The sequence below is a fragment of the Prinia subflava genome, chromosome 26 (assembly GCF_021018805.1).
Source record: "Prinia subflava isolate CZ2003 ecotype Zambia chromosome 26, Cam_Psub_1.2, whole genome shotgun sequence".
In the NCBI taxonomy this organism is placed as follows: domain Eukaryota; kingdom Metazoa; phylum Chordata; class Aves; order Passeriformes; family Cisticolidae; genus Prinia; species Prinia subflava.
Window position 1 is genome coordinate 226,255 of NC_086272.1, and position 13,970 is coordinate 240,224.

At 56.5% G+C, this 13,970-nt stretch overlaps 1 non-coding gene and 1 pseudogene across 1 annotated transcript; both read left to right on the forward strand.

Moving 5' to 3' along the window:
• The first annotated feature begins 1,540 nt into the window (after window positions 1-1,540).
• On the forward strand, window positions 1,541-3,885 carry LOC134562148 (zinc finger protein 239-like; annotated as a pseudogene).
• Window positions 3,886-10,068: 6,183 nt separating this feature from the next.
• LOC134562251 (small nucleolar RNA SNORD45) lies at window positions 10,069-10,152 on the forward strand. Its single transcript, XR_010083121.1, has one exon. It is a non-coding gene; the product is annotated as a small nucleolar RNA SNORD45 (small nucleolar RNA).
• The last annotated feature ends 3,818 nt before the right edge of the window (window positions 10,153-13,970 follow it).

Genomic DNA, 13,970 nt, shown 5'->3' on the forward strand with positions numbered 1-13,970 from the left:
GGCCTCCCGCCCTTCATCCCCGCCTCTCCCGGGATCCCCAAAACCAACGTCCCGCCCCGCCGGCACCGCGCGATCGCTTCGTGGGACCCCAAAATCCCCCCGAGGGGCAACTACGGCTCAGCTTTGCACTCCTGCAAGATCTGAAAATATCCCCATCTCCTCCCCAAAAAACCTCCCAGGGACATGCAAAGATAATTCCCGCGCGATTCTGGAAGCTCTTAGGTCCCAACTCCATTCCAAAAAAAAACCCCAAACCTCTCGGGGACCCCCGGACAGATTTGGGGTGAGCTCCCTCTCCCTGGTCACCGGCAATGCTGCGGGGGCCGGAGGTGCGGTGGGCTCTGCGCGCCCCTGGTCGAACTCCGTCGCTCTTTTCCTGTTCCGGCTCCTCCTCCTCCTTTCTCCCTCCTCCTCCTCCTCCTCCTCCTCCACCACCAGCACGACCCCCCTTCCCCCGATTTCCCCGGACCGCGGCCGCTGCAGCACCGGCGTTTGGGTGGGGAGACCCCGCCAGGGATGGGTAGGGGGCTTGGGGACAGTGTGCATCCTTATTATCATTTATTAAAACGCTTAACAGTTTAAGAGGAGTGTGCTTCGTTTCTCTCATTGAACCAGAAGTGTGTGGTAGAGAAATAGGAAAGCGGTGTCAAAGAGAAAAAGCAATGGGAAACACCTCTGGCTTGCAGCTGCCCCCGCAGCGCCCAGCGCTCCCCACTTCCACCCCCCTGTGCCACCCCTGGCAGCCAGGCACCCCCGGGAGCGGAGTTTGGGCTCGGGGGGCAGGGGGACGGCACGGCCGGGTCTGCCCTGGGGGGAGCCCCGAGTCCCCCGCCCATCCCCGGGGGCTCCCGGGGGCTCCCCCCTACCCAACAGCGGCGCTGCGGCGGCCGCGGGGCAGAGCGGGCGGGAAAGGGGGGCCCGGGCTGGGGGCGGAGGAGGGGCGGGAGGAAGAGGAGGGAGAGACGAAGGGGAGGAGCAGCAACACGAGGAGCACCGCGAGGAGGGGCAGCAGGAGAGGGTCGGTGTTCCACGGCGAGCCCGCTGAGGCCGCAGCTCCGCTGGACGCGACCGCATCGCATTGCCCGGCAGCCCGCAGGTGACGGGGAGGGGAAGCTCGCCCCAAATCTATCCCGGGATCCCCGGTACTGTTGGGGGGTTTTGGCTTTTAATTTTTGGGGGGGTGTGGGGTGTGGGAGGGGAAGGAATGTGGGATTTGGAACTCGCAGATTGCAGAGTGGAGTGTTTGTGGAGGGGTGGTGGAACCTGGAGATGAGGGGGGTCCGGGCTCCCCGAGCGTGAAAGTGTTGTCGGGGAGTGGGGGAAGAAGCGCTGAGTGGCTGGAGTGGGGGAATGCTGAGGAAGGGGACCCTGGGACAGCAGGGAGCCGAGTCAGAATCGGGGCAGGATGAGCCCCGGCAGACCCAAAACCCCCTGAGCGAGCCGAAGCAGGGTCCGGGAGAGGGGGGATTCCCAGGACCCACGGGCCCCCAGCAGCTCTGAGAAGAGGGACACCCATAACCCCAAAGGAAGGACACTGGAAACAGGGAAGCCCGGGGACAGTGTTTTTGGACTCCTTGATTTTTTGGAGGATTTTATGGACACCAGACATGCGGTGACTTCTGGAGATGATTTGGACAGCAGGACCTTCAAAGCCAATGCATTCACAGAATGTCTTTCCCACAAACCAGGAATTCCCAGTGCCAGACTTTGGCTGGATGGAGGAAGAGAAGGCTGTGAGGAGGAGGAAGTTGTCCCGGGAACCCCAGGCAGGTGAGGAGGAAGTCAGTGCCCCTTTGCCCCTCTCTCCTGCTCCATCTCCCAGCCCAGCCTGGCCCCGGCTGCAGGACAACCCCGCTGCTGACGCCGTCCTGCCGGGGATGCACTGGGGGGATCTCCTTGCCCTTGCCTCTGGCACGGAGGCAAATCCCATCCTGTCCTTGTCCTTCCTCCCCCAGACAAGGAGCCCAGGGAGGACAAATCCCCTCAGCAGAACCTCGTGGAAGAGGCTGTTTTATGTGGCTCCATGGCACAGGAATGCAACGGGGAGGAAAAGCCACGGAGATCCCGCCCGAGGAGGGGCTCCAAACCCATGCCAGGGTGCTCCAAGGAGGAAGGACCCACCCTGTGCCAGGAAGGCAGCCAGAGATGTGGCCAGAGCTCTGAGCTGGTGGTGCATGAACAGCTTCACAATGGCAAGAAGCTGCACCAGTGCTCGCAATGTGGGAAGAGTTTCTGTGCAAACCGCAGCCTGCTCCAGCACCAGAAGATCCACACTGGGGAACGGCGCTACGAGTGTGGGAAATGTGGGAAGCGCTTCAGAGACACCTCTGACCTGATGATCCACCAGAGAGTCCACACTGGGGAGCGGCCCTATGAGTGTGGGGAGTGTGGGAAGAGCTTCACTCGGAGCTCCAGCCTGATTGTCCACAAGAGGATCCACACTGGGGAACGGCCCTATGAGTGTGGGGAGTGTGGGCAGAGCTTCACTACGAGCTCCAGACTGATCGTCCACAAGAGGATCCACACTGGGGAACAGCCCTATGAGTGTGGGGAGTGTGGGAAGAGCTTTAGTGTCAGCTGCAGCCTGATCCGCCACCAGAGGATCCACACTGGGGAACGGCCCTATGAGTGTGGGGAGTGTGGGAAGAGCTTCACTGAGAACTCCAGTTTATACAGGCACAGGAGGATCCACACTGGGGAACGGCCCTATAAATGTGGAGAATGTGGTAAAGGCTTCATGAAGAGCTCCCACCTCAAACGCCACCAGATGATCCACACTGGGATGTGACCCCCTGTGTGTGTGGGCAGTGCGGGAAGAGCTTCTGTGACACCTCTGGCCTGATCATGCAGCAGACAGTGCACACTGGGGAATGCCCCTACACGTGCTCAGAATGTGGGAAGAGCTTCATCCAGCACTCCAAGCTGTTTGTCCACCGGCAGATGCACAGTGGAGAGAGGTCCTAACAGTGTCCTGAGTGTGGGAAGAGCTTGTCCCAGAGCTGTGCCGTGACCCAAGAGCAATGGAGGCAGCAGGAAGGGAAGCCCTGCAAGTGCCCCGCGTGCGGGAAGAGCTTTGTGCGCTGCTCCAACTCCATCCCCCATTGGAGGAGCCCATTGGATGATCCCCAGTGGGCCCCATTGGGCAGCGCCTTGGGGATCCATGGTCCTGGTGATCCATGTGTGCAAGTGTTGGGGATTACATTTGTTTCTTTTTCACTTACAGAATTTTTTTCCCATAAATTGCTAGAAGACTAACAACTGTGTGCTTGATTTAAAGAAAGAAGTGTCTAAAGGAGATGGCAGCAGTGGGCTACACCTGTTGTTTTTGGGTCTCTGGGAGTTTCCCTCAGAGGGGGGAGATAAGTGGAGTTTTGGGGGAGGTAAAGGGCAGAGCTGGGGGCAGCTGCTTGCTCTTGCTCTGGGCATGGGAGAGAGGATGGTCGGGCTGGTGCTCTCTGCGGGAAGAGCTGACGGTCATCACTGCATCTTGCCCTGGGAAATTGCCATCATGTGCTCATGTGCTCGTGTGCCCAGGGATTCTGAGCTCGCCTCCCCCTGCCCTGCTGGGCCCGCCGTCTCGCCATCACAGCCTATTCGGGGCTGCTTTGAGGCTTTCTGCTACTCTGTAGCCCTGCCCTGCCCTGCCCTGCCGGGACATCCCTGCCGCTCCAGCTACCAGCGCAGAACTTCTGAGCTCATCCATCAGCCCGGGGCTTTCCACCCTTCCAGCTTGGCCTCTCGGAGTCCTGCTGGGCCACCGGGATCAAACTGCCCCAGGCTTTGTGAAAGAAAGCCCTCGAGGTTCCTGGTTCTGTTTATTATTAATGCTGTAGTTATTGTTTGTTTGCTTTGTCATACCTACTGTTGGCCAGGGAATCAGCCAGAGTCAGGACACCACTCATAAATATGAGTTAAAAATCCTGCTCGTTTATTCAGCTATTTGGCTTACATTTATACTGTGCTAAGCATATCATGCACCTAACTCTGAACATCATTGGTTAAACCATAGTGTTCATGCGTCCTTGCAGTAGACATAATTGGTTCAGAAGCTCTGTCCACGAGGCTAAATGCTGCAAATCTTCCCTAACTTATGGTCAATGCATCCTGTCTAGCATCCTGTTACAGCTACTGTTCCAAGCTTTACTTCCTCCTTATCCCATCTAAGGAATGGTTCAAGGACGTTTCATCTTCTACTCATCCCTTAAGCTAAGAGCAGGATTGTGCACATGTCCCTGCTTTTCCAGCCATGCATCCACAACATACCAGTGAAGAACTGTTCTTCCTGGCCCCATCCTTCTGCCTGAAAGCCCCCCTTCATTTTCTACATCATCATCGTTTGGAGGGAGAGGATTTGAATTCTCCACCCCTAGGGAGGTCCTGCCCTTCCCTAGCAGATTCCTGTCTGTCAAACCAAGGCAGGAAGAGAGCTGGCTGGTGGTCTGCACATCTTCCTGGCCACCTGTGGGCACCTGGATGCAACAGGACCCCAAGGGGACGTGGCCATGGATGGTGACATGGACATGGCTGGAGACATGGGGGTGACATGGACACGAGTGGGGACATGGAGAGCCAAGATTGGGGGCATGGTGGGGATACGGGCATGGGTGGGGACATCAGGGCACACGGACATGGGTGGGGACATGGGCTGAACTTCCAGGGAATGTGGGGCACGGTGGGTTTGAGTGAACTGAGGGCTCTTGGGAGGGTTGTGGGGTGCTGTGTCATGGACACTGAAATTCCAGATCATCCCAGCGTGTGCCAGGGATCCCAGAGGGGAATTCCCAAGGCTCCCAGGGTGCCGGTTCTGCCCTGCTGCCCAGGGGAGCTGTGCCCAAGGGGCAGGTGACAAGGTCCTGAAGCTGTGTAGGCTGACAAAGCAGACAGCAAAGGTTGGTTTGCTGGACATTTTCCAGCCCATTGCCAGCTCCAAGCAGAGGGAAGAAGAAAAGGAAAGTGAGTCCCTGACAGAATCCCAGAACCATTGCAGTGGGAAGGGCCCCTGGCCGTGGGCTGCAGTGCCAGGAGGGAGAGACGCCTCTACCCCAGTGAGGTGCACATGAGACCATAGCACCAGAACCTCTGGATTTTATTGAAGATGTGTTTAATGGAATGTTGTAAGCAGTCATGTAGTAGCTGTTTTTTTGCTATAATTTATTTACTTTAATTATAAAATGGTATTTTCTTGTAAATAATAATGGAAAGTTCCAAACTGCTTTGAAGTAGGATAATATTTGTAAACGCTTTGAGCAGTGTAAAAGTGGAAGAGAGGCTTTCACAAGATGTAATTGGGCTTGCAAAAGATGAATTTTAAGATATAATTATTACTGCAATATATATGTCCAAGATAGCATAAGCAGAGAGCAGAAGAGCATAAAAGGAGAAATAGCAAAACCCCTTTAAAGTGGCATCTGAAGACCACCCTAGACCTGCGACGTGTTCAACTCTTGAAGTGTGCAAGGTTGCAGAAAATCTGAATTAAGATTGTGGTCAACCAGCTCAAACTAAATCTGCTAAATCATTAGAGGAAATAATACATCTGCAATGGTATAAAAGACTGCAGACTGCAGAAGTGGGTGTGTGGTGGCTTTGCCAGGCCCCTGTGTCTTTTGCTTTCTGTTTTATCCCTTGTTATCCTTCATTAAATCTCTTAAAAATTTTCAGAGGAGTGTGCTATGTTTCTCACACTGAACAAGACATGTGAGGTGGAGAATTAAGAAAGAGGTGTCAGAGAGGAAATGAAACAGGAAATTCCTCTGGCTTGGGCTCCGCAGCTGCCAGGCAGAGCCGCAGCACCCAGCACTCCCCACTTCCACCTGTTAAAAATGACATTATTTTATAAAAATAACATTGGGTTCTTCATTTATGTATTAGCATGGTATTATTATCACACGTTTTAAAATATGGTACAAATTATACCTCTTTTTATTCCCTTGTTGATATAAAATAAAATAAAATATAATAAAATAAATAAAATAGGATGTGATATGATATATAACATAATAGAATTTAATATAATATATAACATAACATAATGTAACATATATCATATCATATCATATCATATCATATCATATATCATATCATATCATATATCATATCATATGGTATAAATGCCAATCCACTTTGCTAATTGAAATATAATTTGGTTTATTAAAAAAGTCAAATTACAGAATTTCGGTAAAACCAACAAGCGGAGTTACGGTGACGATAACCCGGGATCGTCAAAGGGTGAACGGAAAGCAGCCTCTGTCGCACTGCAGTCCCCCAGTGTTCACCAGTTGGCCCCGCCTGGGGTCCCGGTTTTATACACTTTATTTTGCCCCTGGCATAAGATTTCCCCACAGTTCTTTGTTTCCCTGGAATAGTTATTCGAATTTATCGGAGTCACTGGTCTGCTGAATGGGGTCTCCTGTGGGAGGGAGAAGTGTCAATTTGGGTCCTCCCGTGAGGGAATGGGAGCCGAAATTTTGAATGGACAGATGTTCTCCTCCAGTGATCAGCGAGATAGTGGAGCGCTGATGACTCTGCTGCCTCTGGAGGAAGAACTGATTGCTTATTTTAATGTTCCTCCTTTCTGATGCCAATGACGGTGCCCCAGGTTCCCAACATTTCATTGTCTCCTCCTAAAAGGTGGTTTCTGGGTGTTGCCTGCCTTGGAATTTGTCAATTCCGTGGCTGGCTGGAACTAAGGTTACATTTCATGTGACATATTTACAGTTTGTGTTTATGATTTAACATACTATAATCCATAATATCCATTCCACCGGGCAGCAACTGACAGAACAAGGGGACACAGTCTCAAGCTACGTCAGGGAAGGTACAGGTTAGATATTAGGAAAAAAATTTTCACTGAAAGAATAATAAAGCACTGGAATTTTCTTCCCAGGGAGGTGGTGGTGTCACCATCTCTGGATGTGTTTAAAAAAAGGCTGGACATGGCACTTAGTGCTATAGTCTAGTTGAGGTGTTAAGGCATAGGTTGGACTTGATGATCTTAGAGGTCTCTTCCAACCTCATTATTCTGTGATTCTGTGATTCTGTGATAAGAACACGAATTAATGCACCATATTGACCACAGGGAATATTATCCTGATTTTGTGACTTCAGAGAAAGTGGATTTGCAGGTATGGGAGTGATTTGCCAAAGCAGCTTCAGGCAGGATTGGGAGCTGAAATACTAAAATCCCCAAATTCTGCTGTCCTGGAGGCAACCTGGGCTCTGCCGGGGGGAACCCTGGATCCCTCCTGCACTGAACACACACCTGGATGTGCTTATTGCCTCTTATGGGTCATTGTCACACTAATTTTTCCAAGTTTTGCCTCTTCCTGCCCCCTGGCTTGGTGCAGGGAGGGGTCACAGGTGTGCAGACTCTGGTCAAACACCTTTCCCAGCTGCTGGCTCACCTGTCTCTGGTTTTCCCTGCAGATCTAGGAGGGCACAGCACAGATCCAGCGAGTGATCATTGCCCATGAGCACCTGGGCAGGTACAAGGCCTGAGGGATGCACCAGCTCCAGGCCTGCTATTCCAGGGAAAGGGATTGTGCTGCATTTCTCCATCAGAAGAACATGGGAAAACCCCTTTTCCATCCAACTCCTGTTCTTGTGCCTGACCCAGCACAGGCTCTGGGACCCCATCCATGCCCTGAGCTCATCCCACTGACTGATCATCCCAAACATCCCTAAACCCCACAGGGATCTTAGCGCTCCTTCCAAATCTCCCTTTGGCTTTCAGCAGCAAAGGAGACAAAACCCTTCCCCAGCAAACCTGGATGAGCAAACCTGATGGTCAGATTTGGGCTGTTTCCATGTTTTTAATGGCACTGATCCACTCGCTTTGTTTATTCCTGGGGCTTAGGTGATGGCAACTGGATCAGCCTCAGGGAACTTAAAAAACCCCTGACTTTTCCTCCTGTGGAAGGGCCCAGCTGGCTGTGGCACTTAGGCTCCAGGGCCCCAGTTCCCAAGATCCACAGGAAACACTGTAGGTTTGGAGCCTTCCAACAGCCAGATCTCAAGAAAGACTAAAGTGAATCCTTATTTCTCATGCCTTGAGCCAGAATTCCTTGTTACGGGTCCGTGGTAATGACGGTGTGTGAGGGAGGCTACGTATGTGCTGGGAGGAAAGGAGAGGGATGGGGCAGTGGGAACGGGAATGAACTGATCCTGTGGAAAAGCGTGCAGGAAATGGGCTGGGTTTGGGCATGGCAGTGTGGGCTGAGCTGGGCCTTGCCCTGCAAATGCCCTGCAAGGAGACACAGCCTCATTCCTGTGCACACACCGGGCAGCATCAGCTTCTCCCACCTGGCCTGGCATTCCCAGCTCCTCAGGCTGCCCCTGAGGGCGCTCAGTGCTGGAGGCACCGCCAGGCACGGAGCTGACCCACATCCAGGCATGTTGGCCACCGGCGCTGGGGCTCCAGGGAGAAAACCAGCACAGAGCTGGGGCAATCTCCAACAAACGCTGGGAACATCTGGAACGCTGACAAACAGTGTTTAGAGCTGTGAATTCCCTGAACATTCCCAGCCAGTGCTCACTCCTGCCTTCAGCCATCTCCTTGTGCAAGTGGTGTCTGAGCCATGAAAATACAGCCTGGGCTCTGAGCAGTGCTGGGGCAAAGGTGTGTCTTGGCCACATCCCGGAGCTGGGACGCCTTCAAAGGGGACAAACTGGGTTTAGGAGGCTCATGACCATAACAGGATCATTTGACGAATGGGATGTTCCCCAAACAACCCCCAGAGACCCTTGGGAGATCCCTTCCTCTGATGTAAATGAGTTCTCAGAAGTCATTAAATATGTACATGAAGTTGTGGGAACGTTCAGCAAATCCGTGTGAGTTTGGGAAAAGGGATGGATTTGTATTAGTGACACAGAGAGGAGCTGGTGTGTGAAATAGCTGGGGCTGTGTGATCCCAGCGCCAAAACAAAGCAAGGCCTGCCTTTAATATCGCAAAGAGAGGGTTGGAAAGCTTTTCCCGATGGTTTGGGGACAGCAGGGAGACCAGGGCGAGGTGAGGGAGGCAGGTGGAAAAGCCTTGGTGCTGCCCCAAGGGGATCCCCCGTGCCTGGAGAGCTGCAGGGCTGAGAAAAAGCTGAGAGGGAAACATTTCCCGGAGCGCTCGGGTACGGCCCCAGCGGGCACGGCCCCCGCAGGTGCCGATGGCGGGGCTGTGGAAGGGGCCACCCTGCAGGGATGGAGGGCGAGGGAGGAGCGACGGGACGGGCTGGGGAGGAGGGAGGCGGAGGCGGAGGCGGGCGGATCCCGGCGGCAGCTCCTCCTGCGGGAGGATGGCCCTGGGAGCGGAACCGGCGGCGGGAGCGGCCGCGTGGTGCGGGACGGGCCCGGGGACAGGTGGGGATCCCGGGGACGGGAGGGGATCCCGGGGACGGGAGGGGATCCCGGGGACGGGACGGGATCCCGGGGACAGGAGGTGATCCCGGGGACGGGTGGGGATCCCGGGGACGGGACGGGATCCCGGGGAAGGGAGGGGATCCCGGGGAAGGGAGGGGATCCCGGGGACAGGTGGGGATCCCGGGGACAGGAGGGGATACCGGGGACGGGACGGGATCCCGGGAGGATCGCGGGGCGTCTCGTTGCCGGCAGGGTCCCCGGGCGGGGAGCGGCGGGAGCCGCGGGCACGGAGCCCCCCGGGCACGGAGCCCCCGGGCACGGAGCCCCCCGGGCACGGAGCCCCCGGGCAGAGCCCCCGAGGGTGGCGGTGCCGGGGCTGTGGCAGGGGCCGCTCCAAGGGCGCGGTGCCGCAGGCGCTGCCCCGAGCGCGGCCAGGCCGGAACGGCGCGGCCCAGGGCGGAGCGGCCGGGCCGGGCCGGGCGGCCCAGGGAGGCCGCTCAGGCCGATGGCGGTGCCGCCGAGCCGGGGCCGCGGGAAGGGCCGTGCCGGGGCGGCCCCGGGGGGGTTTTGTCCCGCTGGCTCCAGCGCCGTGCCAAGGGCTGCGCCCCGGGGCCCAGCTGCAGCCGGAGGGAGCGAACCGCGCTGGGAACAGCGGCTCGGGGCTGGGAGCGCCGCGCCGGACGGGGACGGGCACGAGGAGGAGGAGGAGGCGCTTGCCGGGCCCGGGATGAGCGCTGGCATGTATTATCTGAGCCCAGCTGATGTCTCTCACCGCTTTAGCTCTAGAATTCCTCTGAGGCCCGGCAAGCCGCCGATCCCTGCGGCAGTGGAGCTTTTCCCAGGCTGGGATCGAGTCCCCATGGCCGAGTTTGAGGCGGCTGGAGGAGAGGGGGCCCCGGTTGGGCTGTGCCCCATTGCCAGGCGGGGCAGGTGCAGCTGTGGCCGAGGCGTGGGGTTTGTGGCCACGAGGGGCTCTCAGGTGGCCCCAGTTGCCTGCTGTGGGAGTTGGTGGCCAGGTGCATGTGGGAATGTTGGCTCGGGGCTGTCCCTGAGCCCCGTGTGCTGCAGAGCTGGGCAGGTTCCCCGTGTGCAGCGGGGCTGCTGCAGCTGCAGGTGGCAGTGAGTGTGCAGGAGGGAACTGCACCTCTGCTCAGCCTGGCCCTGAGCCTGCAATGTTTTGTGCTTCTCGCAGGTCTGCGCTTCAACCCAGGACATTCCAGCAGCCCAGAGCTGGGATCCAGACACAGCGCCTGATCCTGCCTGGGGCTGCCCTTGGATCCAGCTGCTGCCAGGCTCCTCTCAGGCATTTGGAAAACCGGGGCATCCCTCCTGCACCCCATGACCCAACAGAAGTGGCTTCCCCATAAACCTTGTCTGCAGCTTCCTGGGGAGCTGGGAATGCACAGCACAGGGTGTCACCCACTGCTGGGGAGCTGGGAATGCACAGCACAGGGTGTCACCCACTGCTGGGGAGCTGGGAATGCACAGCACAGGGTGTCACCCACTGCTGGGGAGCTGGGAATGCACAGCTCAGGGTGTCACCCACTGCTGGGGAGCTGGGAATGCACAGCACAGGGTGTCACCCACTGCTGGGGAGCTGGGAATGCACAGCACAGCTGTCACCCACTGCTGGGGAGCTGGGAATGCACAGCACAGGGTGTCACCCACTGCTGGGGAGCTGGGAATGCACAGCTCAGGGTGTCACCCACTGCTGGGGAGCTGGGAATGCACAGCACAGGGTGTCACTCACTGCTGGGGAGCTGGGAATGCACAGCACAGGGTGTCACCCACTGCTGGGGAGCTGCCAGATGAGTCCCCAGGGCAGAACTGGGCATTGCTCTTGCTCCAGGGACAAGCTGTGCCGTGGCTCAAATCCCTCTGATCCTGGCAGCTCTTGGATCCACCCTGCACCCCTGGGAAGCTTTCCCTAGCAGTCAGCCCCCCCTAATTTTGGGGATTTCTTCTTCCTGTGTGTTTCACCTGCACCTTGGGGTGCTTTGTTATCCACCTGCACCCTCAGGGGCTCTGGAGTGCCCTGGCTTGTGCTGGGGACAGCAGGAAAGCAGAGGGGGCTTGGGGAAGGAGCCCCCAGTGAGAAATGGGGAGCAGGAGCTTGTGTGGCTGTGCCAGAAAGCTGGGAGGGCTCTTGGCAAAGGACTGATGGTGCAGGAGAGCAGTAGGAGCCTGCCAGGGGGGAAACAGCTTGGCCATTCCATCGGGAAGCTGGGCCCTGGCACCAGAGCATCAGGTGCAGGGGCTGAGGGAAGCAGGTGGAGATGCTCTTTGCTGGATCCTGCTCTGTGGGATCTGCCAATGGCCATGCCATGGGATCAGCGCTGTGCAAGAGCCACTGGGAAGGGGGGTCAGGGCCAGCGCTGCCCTTTGGGCTCCCCTTGTCCCCCTCTTGGGCCAGGATTGGGATTTGGAAGGGATGAGGAGCCCCAGCTGTGCTGCCTGCCTGCTGCAGCTGGGAATTGCAGTGCAGCTGCTCCAGTGCCCTTGGGCACCCTTGGCATCTCCTCCTCCTGCTGCCCCATGAGCTGCGTGGCTCCTTCTCCTGCAGCCCCAGCTCCTGCCACGCCTCCTCCCTGTCCCTTGCCATTGGGGACATTGGCTCCTCTTTGCTTTCAGTCCTTGGCCCTGCAGTTTCAGCTCTGCCTTTCCCAGGGATGGGCTGGCAAACCCAAAATGTGCCCTGGCCTGTCCTGGACACTCTGATGCCATCCCAGGGTTTGAGATGCTCCAGCTCAGATCTTGCCCCCCCAGCTGGGGTTTGGGCATCTCAGACTGGACATTGGGATCCTCAGACCAGGGTTGGCACCTTTGAACTCTTGTTGCACCTGAGGGTTCATTCCCTGGCTGCCACTTTCCACCCCAACCCGAGGCATTTCCTATTTTTCATTGCAGTTTCTCAGGGAAGAGCGGGGGTGTCTGCAAAAGGCCGATCCCAGTGCTGAGCAGCAGGACTGACGCTGGTTTGGAGTCAGGGGTCAGTGGGTCAGTGGCCATGAGCCCCCGTTTAGTTGGTTCTGAAGTGGCTGGTTTTGCACTGGCTGGTGGATTTTGGGGGTGACACCCCAATCAAACTGGGGGAATGTGTAGAGGAGGGGTTTATTTGGGGGTACAGAGAGAAAAGGGGTGCAGAGGGACCCCAGGGTGGGTTTTGGGCTCTCCCTTAGGTGGGGAGGGGGTTGGAGGGAGCCCAGGTGCAGTTTTGGGGTCTTTGGGGTGTTTTGTCCTTTTAGGCATTGGCACCACCTGGTAACAGTTGTCTCTGCAAAATTGGGAGTCCCCTAAACCAGAAACCTCCGAAAATCTGCCCAATGGGGACTCCTCACCACCAAAGGACCTACAAAAAGGCCTGAGCACCAGGAACAGCTCCAAATTTCAGTTCTCCAACCCACTGACAATCAAAATCGGGTTCTTTCCACCTTGCACCCTCTAATCCGGGGTGCAAATCCTCCATAAATGCCCCAAATCAGAATCCTTTCAACCCAAACTCCTCAAAGCTTCAGTTCCCCCATGCAATCGCTCCAATCCAGGCATTTCCCACACACCGTTGCCCAAAATTGCTGTCCCCCCACCAAAAATACCCCCAAAATTGGGGTTTTCCAACACTTCGACCCCCCAAAGATTGGGTTCTGTGCCTTACCTTTAAGGCTGCTCCACATTTACAGCAGATTCCCTCCAGTTTAGTGGTGCAGTCTCACACCTGAGAGCCCCATTTTTGCCACACTCTTGATTTTTGGGTCATACCTGGGGGGCTGGGCAGATCCTGGATCTATGTGGTGACCCCCCACTTTCTGGAGCTTTTCCCTCTATTCTCCAGGTCTATCTCCCGTTTTCACAATTCAGCCTTCGTTTTTGGGGTCCAGCCCACAGTTGGGGCCCCACCATTGTTGGCCCCCCTCGGATTTTGGGGCTCACCTGGGGGGCCAGGTTGTCCAGCAGGACGATGTCAGCCCCTGCCCCTGCAGCTGCCAGAGCCTCATCTGCACTCGAGCACTGCAACCCCAACCAGCGGGTGAAGCCCCCGGCCTGGCGCAGCCCCAAAATCATCTGGGGAAGAGAGGGGGGTCGGGGGGAACCCCAGAGCGATACCCAATCCCTCAGACCCAAGATGGGGTGGGGAAAATGGGGAGGTTCCCCCAGTCATTGACTTAAAATTAGGGTTTCACATCACCCCCAGCACTGATCCCCACAAATTGGGGTCCTCTCCCCAGATTCCCCCAATTCAAGGGTGCCCACTGACCTCAATGTTGGGGTTCCCCCTCCTATGATCCCCAACAATTCAGGAGTTATCCCCCAAACTGGGACCTCACTGTCTCTCCAGTCCAGGGGTCCTCCCACATCAGTCCACACCCAGAATGCCCCAATCCAGGAGTCTGTCCCAAAATTTGTACTCCCCTCAAATATTGGTGTTTCTCCACCACCCTTGAAATTCGGGGTACCCCAAACCATTCCTCTCCTCACAATGGAGCCCCCTTGCACCAATACCCCCTCCCCCCCACCATTTCCTCCAAACCTCATGTTCCCCCCATGCAACACCCCCAGAATTGGGGTTGTCACACCCACGACCCTGAACCCACCAGTTCAAGGGTCCCTGCACCCATCTCCTGCC